Consider the following 23,120-nt stretch of genomic DNA (forward strand, 5'->3'; position numbering starts at 1 on the left):
ATCCAAGGTGGTTAACAGCCTGTTTTACTACACACTGACCTGAGTGCTTGTGTTCTCAGGAAGGAAGAAGAAAGTACAGGGGGAAAAAGAACCACCAAAACCAAGAGGAAAGCCATACTCACCCCCGCCTCCTAACGTCAGAACTGGCTGATGACAACTCATAGCTGGAAGTTAGTGCAGCCGTGTGCATCTATTTTACAAATGGTTATTTTTTTGGACTTCGGACTGAATTTTACTCCCTACCCGAAGAAGTGGTAAATGCTCCATCTATGGCAGTGTTCAAGGCCAGGTTGGACAGAGCCTTAGGTGATATGGTCGAGGGTGAGATGTCCCTGACCATGGCAGGGGCTTGGAACTGGATGATCTTATGTTCCTTTCCAACCCAAACCATTATATGATTCCATAATAAATCTGATGTTGCTATAAGAGCTCTAACAATCAGCAATGCAGGCTACAGGACTTCAGGTCTAGTCATGTAGTGCGCCACGCAATCGCATCATGTAGTCATAAAACAGTTATCTGTATTGTAAAATCTCTTGCAAAGTTGATCACATTTTATTCTCTTCTTGTACTTCTGGAAAGCTCTCCCAGAATTTTGTTCCCTTGATAGGAGTCTTTTTCTAATTTCCGTCCTAAATGCATGCAGACTGTTTATATCAGTCTTCTTTCTGTGCCAAATATTGTTCTGGGCTTTTGAATGGAAATAGTTCATTTACATCTCCGGTATTTATTCCCCTGATACATTTGTTTATATGGCAAGACATCATGTCCTCTGAGGATCTTCTATTTTATGGCTTTCTGTTCAATTTTTTACATTTTCATTTTTCCTGATCTATGTACTACTAGCAAATAATGATGTTATAGTACCCTACTATGTACTAGTAGCTCCTTCCTACACTTACTCTGGTTTAAAGTAATTGTTCCGAAATGTGAAGAAATCAAAATACTGTGCTGTATTTAGGATCTCAGGGTTTTCCCTCAGTGTTGGGATCTCTACCTCATTTTCTATTCAAAAGTCAACTTCGTTATTTATACTGCTAAATTTCACCCCATTTCTCTTATTCCAGGCTTTACAATTCAGTTAATCTTGCACAATGTTCCCCCTTCTTTGTACTGAGGATGCCTTCTCACTTTGCATCATCTTGCAGGTATGACTAACAAACTATTTCAGGTCATGCTCTGATTACAAATATTTAATTAGGTTATTTCCAGACTGGACCTTGAGGTATTCCAATAAGTTCTTTCCAACCCAATAGCTTTCATTTTCCCTTCTCTTTAATTCCTCTCCATCTTATAATATTTCCCTTAATCCTATCTTTGCTATTTGAGTTCATTCTCTGTTTGGGAGACTTTCAGATGGTGTCATAAATTCTAAGCAAATGAGATATCCTTTATGTCCTTTTCATTTGGAAGTTTCTTGCACTTATTTCTTTTACCCTAAAAGACACAGTAAAGCACTGTGTTCAAGAAAGGTACAAGGCCAGCCTGGCTTAATAAACCTTTAGCAGCCCAAATGTCTCTTACCAAAACATTATAGCATTTTCAAAGGAAACAAATGGCCTGATACAGGGCTGCTTATGAGGATTGGTGTTTTTTTTTTTTTTTTGATGTCATCAAATAAAGTGGCCCCTTTTGTAAGTCTGTTAAACTTTGTAATCTCTCCTGAAAGAGTTGATGAAAATACAGTAAAAGCAATCTTCTTAGGCCATTTTACTTTAGACATATTGAGTTTCTGTGTCAACCTTAATTTGCTTCCTCTTTCATATCTTTACTATATATACTAAGCATTCATTAGGTCACCCAGATAACTGCTATAACACTGTGTTTTAAGCAAATTTAATTTGCTAGATCTTACTCAATTAACTTAGATGAAGGAGAACCACTGCTTCACATGCACCTACCCAGACTTTCAGAAGCAAAATATGCATATGAGGGAAACTCAGTGGCAAATTAAGCTGCTGCACAAGTTTTCTCTGCAGAGATTTCATACCTGGGAGAAGCTCAGAACAATAGGATTTATTGGAGTTTTCTTGTGAAAAAAAATCAGTGTTTTCACCTTTATGGTATTTGTGGTGAAAAAAAGTTATTCAGTGACTTACAAAGACAAGTCAGTGGTTACAAATTAGGTTAATTTCTTCTCCTTATGTGTGGTTTGAAATGCTAAAGCAAGCCACATTCCTAAAAGTAGGAAACGAGCAATTCAGTTGCTGACTATTACGTAAAGACAGTTAGCTTGCCCCGTTCGCCTCTGTATGGAGAGTAGTCTCTGTGACCAATAACCACGTACATATTCAGGTGTAAATACTATGCTTGGGATATAAAAGTAACAAATGCCATTTCCGATTTTGCTGTAGCATTTTCTAATAGCTGCAGATGTTAAAAGAGTTCAAATCTTAGTACTCCAAGGGAGAGCCAGAGGATTCAGGTAGGTACCCTGCCATTGTGCATATGTTTATCCTGGGAACATATATTTACCATCCATTTGGGCACAGAGAGAAAAGGGGACTTACAGGGAAAGGAATTAAGCTTCCCTTGAAAATGTCCATTGAAAATAAAGGGGAAAAGGGAGATGAGAAAAGAGAATGGAAAGGAATAAAAACAGAAATTAGGGATATGGATACCCATCCACAGAGACAGCCACATCTGCTGCCTCTCATTGTCTGATACAATGCTGACTTCAAGATCCCAGCTCTAGAAAGACTTCAAAAGTTATTGGCTATATGTAGGATGAGTCAGCCCATTTATTGAATGAGCTTTTATTTTTCTTTCTTTCTTTTAATGAGTGTATTTTGGAAGGTCTTTTTGAAGGAGTCAGCCCCAGAGTGCCAGAAACTTCCAAATGAAAATGGGGAAATGATGGGAAAATCCTCCTCTTTTGTGTACGCACAGACACACACAAGTGAACCCAGAGAGATTTTAAGTCTTGGTTGCTTTATGCAACATTTCATGATGTTCAGTATATTCAGAAATGTCATTATCATGTTAATACAAAGAACATTCTATTTTAGCAGTAATATGTCATTATGTCATATTAGCATTAATTTCACTAATAAGACTATGAAAAGTTGATTTTTAATTACATGACTGCATCAACTAAATTTCTTATACAACAAATAAAAGCCAACACATTAGAATATAAAATTATGATTATAATTGTTTCACAGAGGAAGGCACAGATTTTTGAGGAATATTAGTGGGTTTTAGCTTCCGTGATCTGTTTTCCATTCGCTTCTCCCCAAAATACCCTTTTATTTTCTTTTGGTTTTCCTTTTATGTGTGTGTGAGTATTAATAACATAGTGCAGCCAACTTAGTGTATTGGAAATAATGTCTGTCTACCCTTTATAGCATCATTATTATTTATTTATACTGACTTATAAATAAATATTGACTGTTATTCCTGGGTGTCTATGGGGCAGGAAAGGGGAGGGAAGACAACAACAATCTGTGAAAATGAGGTGTGTATTTTCAAAGGAGGGTTGAAAATCTCCCTCTTGACCCATGATCCCTTTTATCAGGTCCTTTATTGGTTCTTGCAAACTGGAACACATACTTGTAACCCTGCAATGCATAATTGGCCATGCAGCTGTGCTGTCACTCCAAAATAAGGATGCATCCATGTCATGAAAATATGTAAGCTAACAAAAGTATCTTGGTTAATCACTGCTTTTCCACAGTGTAATACGTGTTTTTCCAGCATCTAGAAATATGACTTCAATTAGTATGAGGTTGGATTTTTTTAACCAATTCTCTTACATTTTATAGCACAGTATAAATCTAGTATGAAACTAATAAAAAAAAAAAGACTTTGGAACTTGCATTTTATTTCTAAAGTAAACTTAAAATGAAAATAATTATCCCCAAACAACATTAAAAGTCTCCTTTCATCAGAAAATTTGGAAATTTGCTTTCATCTTCAGAATTTATTGCAAAATCCTATCATGATTCTTTAATTACCTGTAAGAATAACTTTACTTTTTCATTACCACTGGATTCTTCTTCAGGACTGTAGGTTTTTAAACCTTACCTAATATAGAAAGCATTAATACTGCAGCAAACCGAAGACAGATGAAGTTACAATAGGAAGCTTCTGAAGATTGGAAGATATGTTTAAGGACTTACTGCTATTTCCACCCTATCTTGCTTTATTTACCTAGTTATTCGATCAACTTATTTATTGAAGCTCTTATACAAAACCACAAAGCATCCTTGGAAGAAAATAGTCAATTCTGATGATATTTTACTTATTTCAGGCATAGCCTGATCCTTCTCCTTCCTTCTCACACATCCCAGCATCTTCAGTGATTCTACAATTCACACCCTGCGTATCAGGACATCAGCCGTGATGCTGAATCAATTTTTCCAGGAGGCAGTTGGGGTTTTATTTCAGTATCAGTGGTGGAGTAAAATCTACTACAAGAATTTATGGTTGGAAGTGTGTCCTTCAGAATGTCTGTGGTCTCTTCTTGTCCTCAATGACAATGATTCTAAATGTGTCCAGACTAAAGGAAGGTCTTCTCTCCTGTTAACCTCACTCTTCATTTCTCCTATCAACTGATGATCATAGAATCACAGAATAGTTAGGGTTGGAAAGGACCTTAAGATGGCAATTACAGAGACATGGTGGGACAGTTCACATGACTGGAATGTGGTCATGGATGGCTATGTCCTTTTTAGGAAAGATAGGTCAGCGAAGCGGGGTGGTGGAGTTGCTCTTTACGTGAGAGAGCAACTAGAATGTATTGAGTTCTGTCTGGGGTCGGATGAGGAGCAAGTGGAATGTCTGTGGGTACGAATCAAGGGGCAGACTGGCACGGGTGATACAGTTGTGGGGGTCTATTACAGACCTCCTGATCAGCACGAAGGAGTTGATGAGGCTTTCTACAGGCAACTGGAAGTAGCCTCGCGACTACATGCCTTAGTCGTCGTGGGGGACTTTAATTACCCCGATATTTGCTGGAAGACTCACACAGCCAGTCATTCACAGTCTAGGAGTTTCCTCGAGTGCATTGATGATAATTTCTTAATGCAAATGGTGGACGTACCAACTAGGGGAGCAGCGCTGCTAGATTTAGTACTCGCCAACAAGGAGGGTTTGGTCGAAGTGGTGACGGTCAATGGCAGCCTTGGCTGCAGTGACCATGAGATGGTGGAGTTTAGGATCCTGTGTGGGAGGAATAGAATACCTAGCAAAGCCACAGTTCTGGATTTCCGAAGGGCCAACTTTGGCCTCTTCAGTCAACTGCTAAGGGAAGTCTCATGGGAAAGTGTACTAGGCGGTAAAGGGGCTCAAGATAGTTGGTTAGCATTCAAGGACCGCTTCTTCCAAGCTCAGGATCAGAGCGTCCCAATGAGTAGGAAGTCAAGTAAGGGATCTAGGAGACCGGCGTGGTTAAACAAGGAGCTGCTGGGTAAACTCAAGTGGAAAAGGAGAATCTATGGATTATGTAAGGAGAGGCTGGCCGCTTGGGAGGAATATAGGACAGTTGTTAGAGGATGTAGGGAGGCAATTAGGACAGCTAAGGCCTCCTTGGAACTCAATCTTGCTAGTCGGGTTAAAGACAATAGAAAGGGCTTCTTCAAATACATAGCAAATAAAACTAACACAAGAGGCAATATAGGCCCACTGCTGAACGAAGTGGGTGCCCTGGAGACAGAGGATATAAAGAAGGCAGAGGTGCTGAATGCCTTCTTTGCCTCTGTCTTTACTCCTGCAGACTCTCCCCGAGGGCCCCGGATTTCTATAGCCCCAGAAGGAGTCAGGACAAAGGAGGAGTTTGCTTTGGTAGATGAGGATTGGGTTAGGGATCAGCTATGCAATCTGGACATCTGTAAATCGATGGGTCCGGATGGAATGCACCCGCGGGTGCTGAGGGAGCTGGCGGAGGTCATTGCTAGGCCACTTTCCATCATCTTTGGTAAGTCGTGGGAAACGGGCGAGGTGCCTGAGGATTGGCGGATGGCAAAGGTCACACCAATCTATAAGAAGGGCAAGAAGGAGGACCCGGGTAATTATAGACCGGTCAGCCTTACCTCCATCCCTGGAAAGGTGATGGAACAACTTATTCTTGACTCCATCACTAGGCATATCAAGGATGAGGGGGTCATTAAGAACAGCCAACATGGTTTTATGAGGGGGAAGTCATGTATGACCAACCTTATAGCCTTCTATGAGGAAGTGACTAGGTGGAGGGATGATGGTAGCGCGGTGGATGTAGTTTTTCTTGATTTCAGTAAGGCATTTGATACTGTCTCCCACAGCATCCTCATAGATAAGCTAAAGAAGTGTGGGCTTGACGATCAAGTAGTGAGGTGGATCGAGAACTGGTTGAAAGGAAGAAGTCAGAGAGTTGTGGTCAATGGCGCAGAATCTAGCTGGAGGTCTGTGACTAGTGGAGTTCCTCAGGGGTCGGTGCTGGGACCGGTGCTGTTTAATATTTTCATCAATGACCTGGATGAGGGAACTGAGTGCACCCTCAGCAAGTTTGCTGATGACACAAAACTGGGAGGAGTGGCTGACACACCAGAGGACTGTGCTGCCATTCAGCGAGACCTGGACAGGCTGGAGAGTTGGGCGGGGAGAAACTTGATGAAATTTAACAAGGGCAAGTGTAGAGTCTTGCATCTGGGGAAGAACAACCCCATGTACCAGTACAGGTTGGGGGTTGACCTGCTGGAAAGTAGCGAAGGGGAAAGGGACCTGGGGGTCCTAGTGGATAGGAGGATGACCATGAGCCAGCAATGTGCTCTTGTGGCCAAGAAGGCAAATGGCATCTTAGGGTGCATTAGAAAGGGAGTGGTTAGTAGGTCAAGAGAGGTTCTCCTCCCCCTCTACTCAGCCTTGGTGAGGCCGCATCTGGAATATTGCGTCCAGTTCTGGGCCCCTCTGTTCAAGAAGGACAGGGAATTGCTTGAAGGAGTCCAGCGCAGAGCCACAAAGATGATTAAGGGAGTGGAACATCTCCCTTATGAGGAGAGGCTGAGGGAGCTGGGTCTCTTTAGCTTGGAGAAGAGGAGACTGAGGGGTGACCTCATCAATGTTTACAAATATGTAAAGGGTAGGTGTCAGGATGATGGAGCTAGGCTTTTTACAGTGATACCCAGTGATAGGACAAGGGGCAATGGGTGTAAACTGGAACATAGGAAGTTCCACGTTAACATCAGGAAGAACTTCTTTACTGTAAGAGTGACAGAGCACTGGAACAGGTTGCCCAGGGGGGTTGTGGAGTCTCCTACACTGGAGATATTCAAGGCCCGCCTGGACAAGTTCCTGTGTGATGTACTGTAGGTTACCCTGCTCTTGCAGGGGGGTTGGACTAGATGATCTTTTGAGGTCCCTTCCAACCCTTGGGATTCTGTGATTCTGTAAGATCATCCAGTTCCAACTCCCCTGCCAAGGGCAGGGACACCTCACACTCTAAACCATGTCACCCAAGGCTCTGCCCAACCTGGCCATGAGCACTGCCAGCGATGGAACATTGACAACTTCCTTGGGCAACCTGTGCCAGTGCCTCACCACCCTTACAGTAAAGAACTTCTTCCTTATATCCAATCTAAATTTCCCCTGTTTAAGTCTGAACCCATTACCCCTTGTCCTATCACTACAGTCCCTGATGAAGAGTCCCTCCCCAGCATCCTTATAAACCCCCTTCAGATATTGGGAGGCTGCTATGAGGTCTTCACATAGCCTTCTCTTCTCCAGGATGAATAGGCGAACTGCCTTAGGTGAAAGTGCAGTTACTGACACCAAGAGCAGAGCTGAAACATTATTCTTAGTGTCAGGAAAATTTCCTTTATTATTTCTGAAAAAGAACAACAGCAGAAAGAAAGAAGAGTGCAAAACCTTACGTTACATTACTTTTTATCACTACTTTTACAACATGAAAGCGCTTAATGTTGAGGAATGGGGTTTATGAGTTGACAAAAAAGCAAGCATCATCTTGTAGTTTCGAATTCAGTTAGCTTTTCACCTGAACGCTTTAACATTATTTAACTCTGATTTTTAATACAGCCCTGAAGCACTGTTAAACAGTCTCTATATAATATTTTTTTTATTGGAGATTTAAAGTGTCCATTAAATGGATACTTATACTGACATATTAAACCTTCCTTCCAAAATGCTTTCTAATCACCCATCCATCTCCACTTTTTCTCTCCAACAAACAAAAAAATCAAATAGCCGAGATACTGCCTGGAATAATATTCCATTTCACCAAGCACACAGATGAATAGATATGTAACGAAATTCTATTTTGTCCTCAGAAAATTAAGAAAATCCAGTGAATGGAGAGCTGGGGTTACCACATGTGCATTGCAAACAGTTATGAGTATTGAAGCCACCAAAAGGAAAATTTGGAAATGATGAAGTGCATTCAGACAAGAAACTAGAAAGCTGAAAGAGGTGAAAAGGGGAAGCTGGCAGACTTGTGCTGTGCTGATGGCAAGTGTAATAGCAGAAATGATTGCTTTTTTTCCCAGGATGTGGAGGACGGGATGGAGATGCTGCTGTTTGTCTTACATGAGGAAAAGAATCTTCATTTCCCCTCATCAGGGACAGAGGGAGATTTACCTTGGTAAGGGTAAACAGTTCAGCAAGGGTTCACCTGCAAATGTCATGAGACAAATAAAGCCGAAACCTGTCTGGAATCAAATGAACAATTTAGCGTCTGATACATCCTCAAGATGCATCCTCTCAGGCAGGCAACTGCTCTGGGTTTGATGATGCAGCCACTGAGCTTTTTCACTGAGCTGTTTCAGAGCCAAGGGTATACCCTGGCTCTGAGTGTGGTTGATACTCATTCATTGCCTAGCTGTCAAAGAATTTAGATAGAGTATGAGCAGTTATTCACATTTTTTATTGTGAGTATACCCAGTGGTTGCAGCACATACTCGAGTCTCAAATAAGCAAGTAGATAGTGGTTTCCTGATTTAAGAGTAGAAAACTCCTAAATAACTGTAAATGATTCAAAGGATGTTTATGCATTTTCCATTAAATGATCATTGGATGAAATAAATCCTTACATAAAGGATCTAGTCTCATTCTGATTTTCTCCCCTAAGTGACCCACAAAAATAAAACATGTTGGTTTTTTTCTTTTTCTCCATGAACACATCTTGTTTTCGTTATTAAGGAAAGAAAAACACATTGAAAAGATCAATCCTTATAAAGTAAAGGGCTGGACTGAACATGGAAGATTTCGCCCTGCAAACCTGAGCCAGATTTGTGTCCTCTGGGGAGGAAAACAAAACACATTTCCTTTGAGGAGTTGAGTGAAATCGTCAAAACAGAATATCAGTCAGAGAGATGTCTTTGGATTAGGGTTTGTTTTTTGGTTTGTTTTTGGGTTTTGTGTTTTGTTTTAATTTGAAGGCATGGAAGTAATTTGGGAGAAATATTGACAATAGTGGCTTTTTTAAATTAACCACCCTCCTTTCCTCCTTTGAGAAATGTGCTGTATAAATAGAAAGCACTTTTAGGTCTAATTATTAAATAGCTAAATGCACATTGTTTGGTGTTGTGTAGTAACAAATCTACCTATTATTAAACAGAGCATGCTGCCATATACTAGAAATTCCCACTTAAATCAACAGCGTGAAATTAACCCCTGTAGTGGGTGAGTCACTCCTGTCAAGTAGAGCATCTGTCTGATGATGGGACAAATCACTCCCCAAAGGGGTCTTTAATTCCTCTAACCATTAAGGATAAAAGACCTTTGCATGTACAACTTGGACTGACTTGGATTGACTCTTGGATAAGGCAAGATAAGATTATTTTCTTACTATATTGAACTACATGCACTGCCCAACAAGGATTTTGGACTAATCAGTATTCAGAAGTCCAGTTGAAGCTTTTATAGGACCATGAGCAGATGCTGCATGTTTAGTAAAGTATTAGCCATCTTTTGGACTCACAGAAACTTAAAGCCATAAGGAACATTTCCTTGGGCCCCAAATATTGAGGTGGAATCAGGACATTTCCTGATTTACCTGGATCTCTCTGGACCTTTTTGCTTTACTCACCTGTCCTCACTGCTAAATGTGAAATTCACAGTTTAATGCTGTGAGTGATATTTATGTCCCTGTTCATTACTAAGCAATTAAATTAAATAATGCCTTGGTAAGAACCGCTTATCATAGAATGGTTAGGATTGGAATGGACCTTAAGATCATCTAGTTCCATCACCTTGCCATGGACAGGGATACCACACACTAGGCGATGTCACGCAAAACTCCGTCCAGCCTGGCCTTGAACACTGCTGGGGATGGAGAAATTATCACTTCTTTGATCAACCAGTGCCAGTGTCTCAGCATCCTCACAGTGAAGAACTTCTTCCTTATATCCAACCTGAACGTCCCCTGGTTCAGTTTGAACCCATCGCCCTTGTCCTATCACTACAGTCCCTGATCTGGGTAGACCTTCTCCAGCATCCCCGTAGCCTCCTTCAGATACTGGAAGCTGCTGTGAGGTCTCCATGCAGCCTTCTCCAGACTGAACAGCCCCAATGTTCTCAGCCTGTCTTCATATGGGAGGTGCTCCAGCCCCTGATCACCCTCATGGCCTACTCAGGACTTGCTCCAACAGTTCCATGTCTTTCTTATAGGTCATTAAAGACACAACTCTTGATGCAAAACGAATTTCTACTTGGATCAAATGAGGAGAGGCAGCTTAACACAATCCCTGATGTAATGAACTGACACAAAAACTTTAAAGACATAATAGTGCCGTTTAGGTATCCTTGTTTTTTGTCCTGTTTATCCAGTCTACGGTCCATGTAACACACTGTGCACATCCAAGGCTATTTAAATTAATTTTTCATTTTCAATCATTTTCCTTGCCAAGGGCTTTTTTATTCATCTTAAATATTTTAAGGTCAATTAAGCCACAGCTTTAATGAAAGGTATGACAGTTCTGGAAAGCTTTAAGAAGCAAAACAGTTAAAGGAATAATTAATACAATAACATGGCAGGAAAACTGTGATTTACAATTTAATAAACTTAACTTCTCCTCCCAAAATACCTGAATATGAGTTCTGGGAAATTTTGTTGAAATCAAAATGTGTCCTCTTTGCAGATAATAAAACCAGTGTTTATGAGGCAGTATCCTGGTGATGGTTGAAATAATGTAGACAATATTAGATTCCCTGCAGCCTTTCATTTTAAAGTTTTCTAGTTTCATGCTTACTGCTTAAGCTGTATAATGAAATATACAATGTACTGAATTACTCCAGAGCATCTGTTGATCTGTCTTGGAGTTGTCATTGAATGATTTTAGCCCTTCTAGAAAGCGGTTTGAATGAAACAAATAGTTGCCAGTTAATCCCATCTAGGCTTCCTTCCCCACGAAATTTGGAGGCCACTTCCAACCTTGGCTATTCTATGATTTTAGCATTAAAAATGCTGTTTCTAACAGTAAAAGTCATTCTACCATGCAGTATTGTTTACCTTTAGTCTTACACATTATCCCCTGTCATCTGAATTGGTGTCATAGTCAGGGGTTTGGGTATCTTGAGCATAGGACTGAAATTAGTAGGCCAGGTCTACTGGGGGCTGGTGGAGCTGATCTGGTAAAGAAGGGGAAGAACAGTTTTGGTAGGAGGCTTGCCAGACTGGTCAAGGAGGCTTTAAACTAGATGTGTTGGGGGAGGGGGGCATCATTCCATCCCAACACACCCAGTCAGTTGCCAACACCTATAATAAATGCTCAGAACAATGTAGATATATTCCAGCTGCTCCAGCCAACAAGCCAGCTTCAATTGGAGCTCGTCTCAGATGCCTCTATACAAACGCCTGTAGCATGGGGAACAAACAAGAGGAATTAGAGATGTGTGCACATCTACGGGGGTATGATATAATAGGCATCACAGAAACATGGTGGGATGTCTCCTATGACTGGAGTGTTAGACTGGAAGGTTACAGGCTCTTTAGAAAAGACAGGCCTGGCAGGCGGGGAGGGGGAGTTGCCCTTTATGTTAGGGATAGGAGAGTATGGAACTCTGTCTGGGGGCAGGTGAGCAGTTTACAGAGAGTTTGTGGGTCAGAGTTAAAGGGGAAACAGCCGTGAGAGACATTACTGTGGGGATCTGCTACAGGCCACCTGATCAAGGAGAACCTGTGGATGAAGCACTCTACAGACAGATAGGAAAAGCCTCACGCTCGCAGGCCCTTGTTCTCATGGGGGATTTCATCCACCCTGACATCTGTTGGAACGATGGCACTGCACGGCACAAGCAATCCAGGAGGTTCCTCGATTGTGTGGAAGACAACTTCCTTCTGCAAGTAATAGAGGAGCTGACAAGGAGAGGTGCCATGCTTGACCTTGTGCTCACCAATAGGGAAGGGCTTGTTGAGAATGTGGTACTCCAGGGCAGCCTTGGATCCAGTGAGACACTGGAATCGGTTGCCCAGAGAGGTTGTGAGTACTCCATCCCTGGCGGTGTTCAAGGGCAGGTTGGATGAAGCCTTGTGTGGGATGGTTTAGTGTGAGGTGTCCCTGCCCATGGCAGGGGGGTTGGAACTAGATGATCTTGAGGTCCTTTCCAACCCTAACTATTCTATGATTCTATGATTCTATGAATTATAACAGTTTAGTGTATAATAAAATCTCTTAAGGACTGGGATTATCTGTTTGCCTGTTTGTATAAGGACAATTAAATTGTTTTGTATATGGACAATCATGAGGGACGTACTGAATCCGTACATGTAAAAAAATGTGTTTTAATGTTAAAAGACTGAAAATTCCACTTCTTTATTTGCAGTTTTTATGTGGTTTTGCAAGTTTTTGTATGGTTTATATGACTTTACAAGACACAGACTATTCAAGTCTTTGAAAACCACTGCTGGGCACCAAAAGAACACTGAAACCACCCAAACTTAAGGCAGATTGTTAGGACCCATTTCATCCAGCAGCCCAACAGAGGCAAGGCTGCCACAGCTCTATGTCACCAGGTCCAGCCAGGAGAAAAGCTGAATGCAGTCGTCTCTGTCTAATATCTCATAACATCAGCATTGGTGTGGTTTCTCTTCTTCAACTTAGCAAAGTAGTTGCAGCTCAAGGAAGCAAAACACAGAGCACTTAGTAGTTTGGTTTATTTTTCAAGTTAGTCCTTCCACACATCATTTTTTGAGAGTTTGTACTCTATTATTATTATTGCCTCACTTGAGACAAGTTTGTGGCACTTTAATTGTTATCCATTATCCTGCTCAATAAAAGTCACATAAAACCTGATTTCAGATTTCAGCATGATTTGTAGACTTTTCCCATGGTAAAGCATAATGATGTTACAATGCATTTGAAAACCAGATGTGAGAACCTGTGCCTTTGAATGGAAATAAGCCACAAATATGTATGGTGACAACTGTTTTGTGCTGCCGTGGATGGAATGTAGATTTCATACAGAAGAATAAAGAGTTGATTGTTGAGTTCCTTTTCAATTACAAAATATGTGTATAATTATTAGAGAAAATGCACAATTAAATTTAAAATAGAACAAAATGCATCAGTCCTGGGAAAGGTTGAATTTTTACAGAGGTTTGGAAGCTGTGTAATAATTTGTGTATTATAAGAAAGAAGTAGTTCAAAGCATTGGGAAATGCCCTCTCTGATCGCTCTAATACTCATAGGAAAAATGGAAAATTACAATTTTTGCCTGTACATAGCATTACCTTTGGCTACTATCTGCTGGTGAGGCAACTAGAGTACAGGCAAGATTCCTCCTAGTTGTGAAAGGAGTATCTGATTTACAAAGAGCTTTCTTACTTGTGCACTAACATAGCAAGAATGCAATTCATTGGTGATTTCTCTTTTGCTTACTAAATGCAAGCATTTAATGCAAGGTGATTAAATTAGGACATCAAAGGAAATTTAGCCAAAGTCTTTGTTTCCCTGCAGTGGAAACAGAATAAATAGCTGCACCATTAAAGCAGCGAGAGCAGTGAGTGGTGAGACAAGGTAAGCATTACTTATCAGTGAGACACACGGGCTTTAGCAGAGCAAATCTCCTATTTCCCTCCAGGGAGAAGGGGAAGAAAAGTAAGGCTGATCAGAAGGCTGATAGATGAGGATGTATTTCGTCTCCCCAGAAGGACATCCTGCCTCTACTAAATTCTTCCTATCTCCTTGTTCTTTTTTTTTTTTTTCCCTATCTATCATTGGCTTTTTATTTTATGCTTAAAAGATTTCTGAAAACAGTTCCACATGATTCATTAAGAAGTGTTTTGCACTGTGCTTATCTTTTTCCTGCGTCTGTACTAATGTATGTCTATTTTCTCTAAGAAATACCCCTTGATTGCTTAAAAAAAAAAGGCCACTTCACAAAACCTGAGTAATTAAGAAAAGGGGAAAAATAGCCTACAGAAACTGTCTGTCAGTGTTCAAGATGACTGCCGATAACAGTGGTGAAAGCTACCATCTGCCATTCCGCAGCCCCTTGAGGCTTTGGAACAGTTATGAATACAAAGATTAATTAGACTTTTAACTCAGAAGTCCAATTTCTTAGATTGGATTTAGGTTCCCATTAAATGTTTTTGTAAGCAGTGTACCTAGCTGTTTGTGTACTTAGATGACTTCCTTCTCTGTGCTGCTTGTGAGCATCAGCTTACTGCGATCCACCCCATTTTACAGATGGAGGATGGAATGAAGTTAATTAATTACAAGTCTAGAAATAGAGAGAGGTCACAGAAAGTTGGGAAGAGAAACTTTTTTTCTATATAACAACATCATTAACTTTTCTAAGAATTAAAATTTCTGCTTTAGTGGAGCACGAGTTTTGATTTTATTTCACATCGAATCAGAACCAAACATACTTTAATGGTGTGATAAAAAGTTGTAAAGAGACCAGCTGAAACTGTCCTTTTTAACAGTTTTCTCTTAAAATGTATCAAAACCAGACATATCCTTCCCAACTTCTACCAGGTTTCCTACCCATTGCAGTTTGTCTGTTCCTTCCAAGACAAGCCTCATTTCTTGCATCTGCCTAATTTATTCTAATAATGGGGCAGGAGAATTTTTTCCATCTCTTTCTTAATCTACTTCATTGCAAACTCAAAGATAAATAACTGAAGTTTTCCATGAAGCAGTCATTGAACCAAGCAACCAGCAAGTATCCAAGCCTTGACTTAACAGCAAGATAAAGAAGAGCAGACTTTGTTCCCCACTCAGAATAATTAAAAAGATTCATCTAAAGTCAGTCTTTGTGATTTCAAGAGCTTTTCAGCATCAGATAACAGAGATGGAATTACTGTCAATTTTTCATCAAGACAATACTGTCTGGAAATCAGTATTCGCTGCCAGATATCAGTGGATCCTACATTGCAGCAAAATATATTAGGTGCTTCTTTGTTGGTTTCCTGTCATCAAACGTATCCTTTGTGCTTTGCAGACTTATAATAAACCCAAAGAAATCACAGTCCTTTACCAAAAAATGGTAATTTGATTTGAAGTCTTCTACCTGATTCTATCACAAACTTCAGATTCAAAAGACAGAAATAAACAACAAGGTTTTCTTTATCCATTTTGGGTTTTTCCTTAGAAAATTTAATACCTCTATTTTCATTTATTCAAAATTTTATGGAACTGAGCAAAATTATTGTAGTAAAGAAAGTGAATTAGCCACATGGTTTTCAGGAAAACATAGTATTCCACAGAAAAAAGGAGATACTGAAACCTGGGTTTCCCCACTGGTATATTTATTATCAGATTATTAAATCTATCCCAAGTCATATTGAATTTTGTTAGCTTCAAGGAAAGAAATAGAAGCTGCCTTATCCAGAATATCACATAAAGTAGTGCCAAGTGTAGGTTTGAGACATTCAGGTTTCAAACATATATCTCTTGTAGGCACAAGTAAGTGTCTTGTTCAGTAGGCTACTGGATAGAATAATAAGCTTTGCTCACTTTTAACTTACTTTTGAAGTGTTGGGTTGGCTTTTTTGGCTGGTTAGGATTATTTTCCCTCAGTCTGCAATGACTTATCTATTAAATTCAGTCTGAATTTGTAAATTATTTCAGATCTAACCCCAAATTCTATCTGTTTAATGAGTGATTCATTCAAAATATCTACTTATCCCCATCAAATAAAACCTCTTGTGAGTCGTAGGAAGAAGGTAGCATTGTAGCGTTGAAGCAGGATACACTACTTCTGGGCAGTGCACCATCACAAAACACTAAGAAGACATTCTGCCACCAAGTAACAGTGGAACAACAGTTCCAGATGTGTTTTTGAAGAATCACTTATCACAGAAAAAAGGTGAGAAAACCAAAGGCTTGATTTGGGAATTCACTGTAAAGAAAATCTTGTGCAAATGCAAACACCTTCCAAAGATTTTTTTTCATTAGGATTATAACTGGGCTGTATATTTTTACATTCAGAAGATTAAAATGATCCATCGAATAAAAAACACCAAACAAACCAAACCAAACAACCTTCCCCCAACACCAAACTCATTTCAAAAGCTAAACTTTTATTTCCAGGAAGTTTCTTCCACAGTTCTTCTTGTAATTTTCTGTGAACACGTGTGAGATTAAGCACAACAGGGTTTTATCGGTATTTAATAACGCCGGGAGGTTTGGATCATGAAGTTTCTACAAAGGATCAAGTTTTTAAATCTCTGGGACACAAATATTCTCCTCACATATATTAGTTGAAATGTATGTTTATTAACTAGTCTGAGCAACAGAGTAGTAAGAATCCTGTGGATATAAGCTCAGGATTTATATCTATTCAACTAGATTGTGAATTTAAGAAGCAGGGAGAAAATCCCACTGAACTTTAAGTCACCAGGAGCAGCATGAAACCTGGCCTGTATTGTACTGAGGATTGTGTATTGCTTAAGAGATGTATACCTGGAGTTTGTAAAAATAACAGATGATCTTAAGGTGCAAGGATCAGCTGAAACACAGAGTGCATTGGCCAGCATTCACAGCGCTCAGTATTACGATGAAAACCTGCATGCAATTCATCAGCATTCCTTTCTGCTTTCCAAATCTGTTTGATGCCTATTTCTGTCTGTGGCTTATTTAGGTTTTAATATGTTTTCCACAGACACTGTGTTAAGACGCATATGGCTTTCACTGGAGTGCCACTGGAGTTATGACACTTTTAAAGCATGGAAAACAAAATTACATGTACTCGTTACTCCAGCATTTTTTCCCTGTCCTTGTGGGATTTGTATTTCCATAAGCTGAGTGTCTGCAAAAACTGGGATAAATGTGTCTGATGAATGATTTGGAATGAAGGGCGGAAACTGTAAATGGCAGAATTAAAATATCTGAATGGTTCATCCACTTGTATGTATTCATAGAGTCATAGAATCATAGAATGGTTTGGGGTGGAAAGGACATTATGATCATCCAGTTCCAACCCTCCTTCCATGGGCAGGGACACCACACACTACACCAGGCTGCTCCAAGCCCTGTCCAACCTAGCCTTAAACACTGCCAAAGTTGGGGCAGCCACAGCTTCCTTGGGCAACTTGTGCCAGTGCCTCAACACCCTCACAGTAAAGAACTTCTTTATGTCCAACTTAAATCTCCCCTGTTTAAGTTTGGACCCATTACCCCTTGTCCTATCATTACAGTCCCTGATGAGGAGTCACTCTCCAGCATCCAAATGCCAGTCAGGGAATTCTGCATACCCTGACTGCACTTCTTCCATTGGTTCTCTTCAAGTGACAGCTCTGGAAGGAAAATGATGTTTGTAGGACAAGGTTATATCAACAGCATTGAAGCTCAGGAAGGGCTGAGCAAACCCAGCTCATCATGACCTAGCTGAAGCTGACAAACTTTGCTCAAGGGAATTCATGTCTTTTCTCAACTGTTTAGTTTTCATTTTCATCCAAAGAATGATACTTAAACCACCAAACTGCTCTAAGTATATATTGATCATTTGAGGCTGTGAAGACATAACCCCCTGTACAATCCAAATGCTTAGTATTTTATTTCTGTTTTTGCATTGTATTTATTTTAAGATAGTAAAAACTATAGACCAATAAAAAATGTGGTTACATTAATGAACATATGGGCTGCCTGACCAATCAGCAAGTGAAGAGCGCTTGATGCTGAGCATGCCCAAGGCAAAGATGGTATCTATCTGATGCTTCAGTTGAATGTTACTGTGGAATCATAGAATCATGGAATCATAGAATCATAAAATCATAGAGTAGTTAGGGTTGGAAAGGACCTTAAGATCATCTAGTTCCAACTCCCCTGCCATGGGCAGGGACACCTCACACTAAACCATCTCACCCAAGGCTTCATCCAACCTGGCCTTGAACACCGCAAGGGATGGAGCACTCACAAACTCCCTGGGCAACCCTCACCCAGTGTCTCACCACCCTAAAAGGAAAGAACTTCCTCCTTATATCCAATCTAAACTTCCCCTGTTTAAGTTTTAACCCGTTACCCCTTGTCCTGTCACTACAGTCCCTAATGAAGAGTCCCTCCCCAGCACCCCTATAGGCCCCCTTCAGATACTGGAAGGCTGCTATGAGGTCTCCACGCAGCCTTCTCTTCTCCAGGCTGAACAGCCCCAACTTTCTGACTAGTGTGTTCCTGCTAACCCAGTCATCGCAAGCTTCTTTAGTGCCATTTTAATTTTTTGCAATATTTGTTGTTAGTCTTGTAGGTGCACAATCTGTGGAAATCAGGATTGTGAAGCTGTAGTTTGTCCTTCAGGTTCATCTCATCTTAAGTAAGGAAAGAAAACATTAAATATACTAAGCTGAGATATAAACTGAGCAACTCAGAGAAGTTTCTTCTAGTTTAAATGCCTTTATGCTTGTTAAGGTAAATGGTGGTGAAGGTAGTTAAGAAGGGGAGAAAAATCAGTGCAGGTTTACAGATCACCCCAGGAGGTATTTCCTAGTTACACTATGGATAGCTTCATTATCTAGTAAATACAGTGTGTACTTTAAATGTACTTTACAATAGTTACATTTTACTTTTTCTACATTAGTACATGAATGAATAATGATTTTTTTTAAACTGCACTTAAAAATATGCCTTAGTGCATATTTTTATTAAAGATCTGTAGATTGGGATTTTCTTATTCCATTGCATGGTAGCTTTTATCTATCAATACTACCCCATCTAGACAGAGATTTTTCATTGTGTGTCAGCAAATACACACTCAGCTCACAATTTGTATTCCCAAAGACTGCATTTGCAATGTTCTGTTTGCTTATACACAGCATGGCTGAGCTTTAAAAAACTGGCAGTGAAAGAGCTCTGATAATTATGCAAAAGTACTGATATAAAATAATGGTGCAGGGAAACATTTGTGTTATTAATAATTCAATATATACATCCTTGGGGGAGAGAGTAGCTGCTTTTTACATGGCACTTCTAAATGGTGGCAGACACAGTGGGCACACAAATTGCACATGTATTCCTCAGCTCTTTATGCTTTAAACCTGGTTACAAAAGCCAAGCACGACTGACAGTTTTCATTCAGCATGCATCAGGAACAGCTTCTGAAATTCCAGATTACTTCAGTATTACGGAGCATTTGCAGTGCTTTAGCATGCACATTGTTTTACTAGGAAAAAGTTTAGAAATTAGCTTCCGCTAAAAACTCAAGCTATGGGTTTTTCTTTTCCTTTGAAAGCATCAAGGATCTGGCTAGGAAAATAGCATCTTGCCTGCCAGCAAGCACGCCAAGCAAGCTCAGTTTGTATCTAAGTTGTAAATGGTATTGAATGACACATACAGCATTGCGAGGCTCCTGTTTTCTATCTTTAATAATTCAATGGTGTCTGGGGACCATATCGCAGAAGGGATGGCTGAAACCTGGTAAAAAATGTGATGCAGTCGAAATGCTAAAGCTTTAGTTTATGAGGACAAATTAATATTTAAGGACTGTGGTTGATGACCGTATCACACGTGCATATGATGTGGGATCTGGAGAAGATCAAGAGCCATCCTGCTTATCATTTCTGGTGCCTCCCCATTAATTTTGTGCTCTCCAGCCCTCGTGGTGTGTTGTCTGGTGCCACACTGACATCTTTGCTCATAGGGTTGTTTGTTAGGCAATACTCACACTGATCACAGATCACTCAGTTTCCCTGTGTGTAGTGTTGCAGTTTAGACCTGGATCATCGTGAGGGCAAGGAGCTGACCTCTGAAGTGGGCTGTAGTAATTGATTCGACTGGGTTGCAGCAAGCTAGCTATCTTATGACCTTGCTATGGAAGATCATGCTGACATCTTTTTAATGTTATATGTCACTATTCATTCGTTCATCATCAAGAACATTTTACTGCTCTGTCATAGGAAACACACCGGTCAGTGTTTCTTTCATAGACCTTTAAAAGGCATCCTTTTTCGATGAGACTTCTTCACATCACAGATGACCTTATTGTAGCTTTGAGCTGTGACAGGGGATGTGACCCTGACAGTCTCAGCATATTTGCTCTCTCTCTTTCAACATTGCTCATAATTGAAGTGCTTTTCTTTATTAGCTGTCAGGGTAACTGTTTCTCTTCTGTTTCACACTTCTTTTTCTAGGTGCAGGATTTCTGTAAGGGAAAACGGAGTGGTCAAGGAAATGCTTTATATGACATTGCAATTTAATATTATATATATGTAATAAATACATAGAATTCAGAACAAAAGCTATTGAAAGGAAGAAGTTAAAATAAGCCATATTACTGTGTCAGCACAGGCTGCAAACAATGGCACTCAAGATTGAAAACATCATTGAAGAGAAATGTTGATATAAACCCGTTTTGATTCAAGCAGAGCTGTGCAGGTTTTTTAACTGAAAACTGTTCTTCTGAAAAGTTTTCAGCAACCTCTAACTTGATTTTTTGAATAGTTCTCTGACGAAAATAATCCAAAAAACAAACAAACAAACAAACAAAAAAAAAAAACAAAAACACCACAAAACCCAAAGAACAACCCTCTGAAAAATGCAGATTGTTCTTATTGCAGCAGAAAACCTGGTTTCCATGCACCCAGGCCAGACTCTTCTAGCCTTTCTCTTATAATGCAATAGTTTGCTGAAATCTTTAATAAAATAAATAATGAACAAAAATGACAGCATTTGCAGGGTAAGTTACTATACTATGTGGGAAAAGATGACACGGGATAGTCCTCTGAGACTAATAACTGCAGCGAGGAATAGAAAATTAAAAGCTTTATATTTATTTCTCGGAAATACAGCTCAACATGCTGTTAAAACAGAAGATACCAATGGAGCAGATTTAATGATGCTACATTGTGTTTTAAGAGGTAAATGAGAAAAAACAGCAAAGAAGAAGACGACACCAATTACTTGTAGCCAAGTTGTAAAAGAGCCGCTCTCATGTGTTTCCACTGGCGTGAATTTCAAGCTTAATTATTTTATTCTGAACTGCTTTTCCTTGAGCAAAGACCATAGTGACTGAAGGATTTTTGTTAAATGACTGTAAAGCATTAATGTGCGGAGTCACACCATTGGGTCTGGCCACATAAACCCTCTATGTAATTGATGGCTTTTAGATATTCTGCTTTATAAACAGAGGGCAGGGTCTCCAAGCAAATGAAAAGTGAGATGCAGAAATAAGAAGAATGATTTTCACCAAAGGTTTTATGTAATAAAAGGGATATTTTCTGTGGAAATGCCTCTACTAATCGTCTTCAGCCAATTCAGCATCCTCAGGGTGGCAGGGCAGAGGCATCTGACAGCACAGCAGAACACTCCTAGCACATATGATTGTTTCTGATGTAATGGGACAGATTAAATGGTTAGGATACAATCAGAACAGAGCCATGCCTGAAGCATTTTCAATTCATATGTTCAATTCGTATTTTCAAAAAGATAAATACTGTCCATCTCCACTTCCATCCTCCCGTAATGTACTAAAATAACAAAGTAGTATTGCTTTATGGTTTTGGGGGTGACTTGGAGGGGTAGGAGTTCAATGATCATGCATTTGAGGAGAAGCTCTGTACAGGAGCATCACAAGAGTAGCACATAACACATACCCACCCTGGTCTGTCCAAGCCCTGTAGTTCAGAGGGCAGCTAAATTCTAAAAGTTGCGAAGTCACTTTCATGAGCTTATTAGTGCAGTTTAGACACATGCAGATTTTGGAATATTTTAAAGAAATAGACTAGATTAGACCTTTTCTCTTGAAGGCTCTTCCATGGTTTAAAATCCCCATTTAGCCATAGTACTTCTAGACTGGGTTTGGTTTGCCTTGAGGGTCTTTGGATATGCTTTCTACACTCTCTCAAATATCTTCAATCCTAGAAGTATCATACACCAAGCACTGAGATATATAGGTTAGGTGGCTAAATCCTGCAGGGATCTCATATGTCTGAGACAGCCTTTGTCTGTAGGTGTTGCGCAAAGGACTCCATCAAAACTTTGCATTTGCAAAACCTCTTGTCTTTATCCTCCTCCCTTGTCACCATGCCTAGTTTTCTTTCCATTGTCTTTATCTGTGTCTCCTTTCCATTCTGGTTTTTATAATCCCTGCACCTGCAGAGATCAGTGCCTCTGAAGCTGTCTGAGGTCTGAAACTTCTTTCACAGAAAGCTTTCCCCTAATTTTTCCAGATGATCAATCACACATGCAGTTCAATGGATGCTGTTTTATATTGTTCTCAGTATCTCCAAAGCTGTATCAAACCTTACAAAACAAGATTTCAAATATCACTGTGATTAACATTGGTAAAAATGTCTGGGTTTTTAAATGGGTCTCAGAGGTTTTCTGGAAAGGACTTTATCTTTCAGTTTGTTCTCAAATGTTACCAACTTTAGTACTTCCCAGCATGATTTGCTAGTTTGATACAAATTTGTTGTTAATTTCCATTACCTACATTCCATAAAACAGCACAGGATCCATTCAAGCAAAGCAAAACCATGAATACATGACTTATTACGTGCTAGATTTGGTGTTCTTGAAATCCTTTTTAGTACCTCCTGAGATCTTTGGATGAGAAATTATTGGTAAAGTACTTGCAAAATCAATACAAACACAAACAATTTGAAAGGTGAAAAGTGACTTGGGATGTGTTAATACCAAATGTATTAGAGAAGCCATGATGTGGTGCAGTAAACATTAGCAGTATAAAACACCTTGATAATGACCCTTCTTTCAGCATGAAGTGTGAATAAAATTCCTTTAGCCCTTAAATCTGAA

The sequence above is a fragment of the Lathamus discolor genome, chromosome 4 (assembly GCF_037157495.1).
Source record: "Lathamus discolor isolate bLatDis1 chromosome 4, bLatDis1.hap1, whole genome shotgun sequence".
In the NCBI taxonomy this organism is placed as follows: Eukaryota; Metazoa; Chordata; class Aves; order Psittaciformes; family Psittacidae; genus Lathamus; species Lathamus discolor.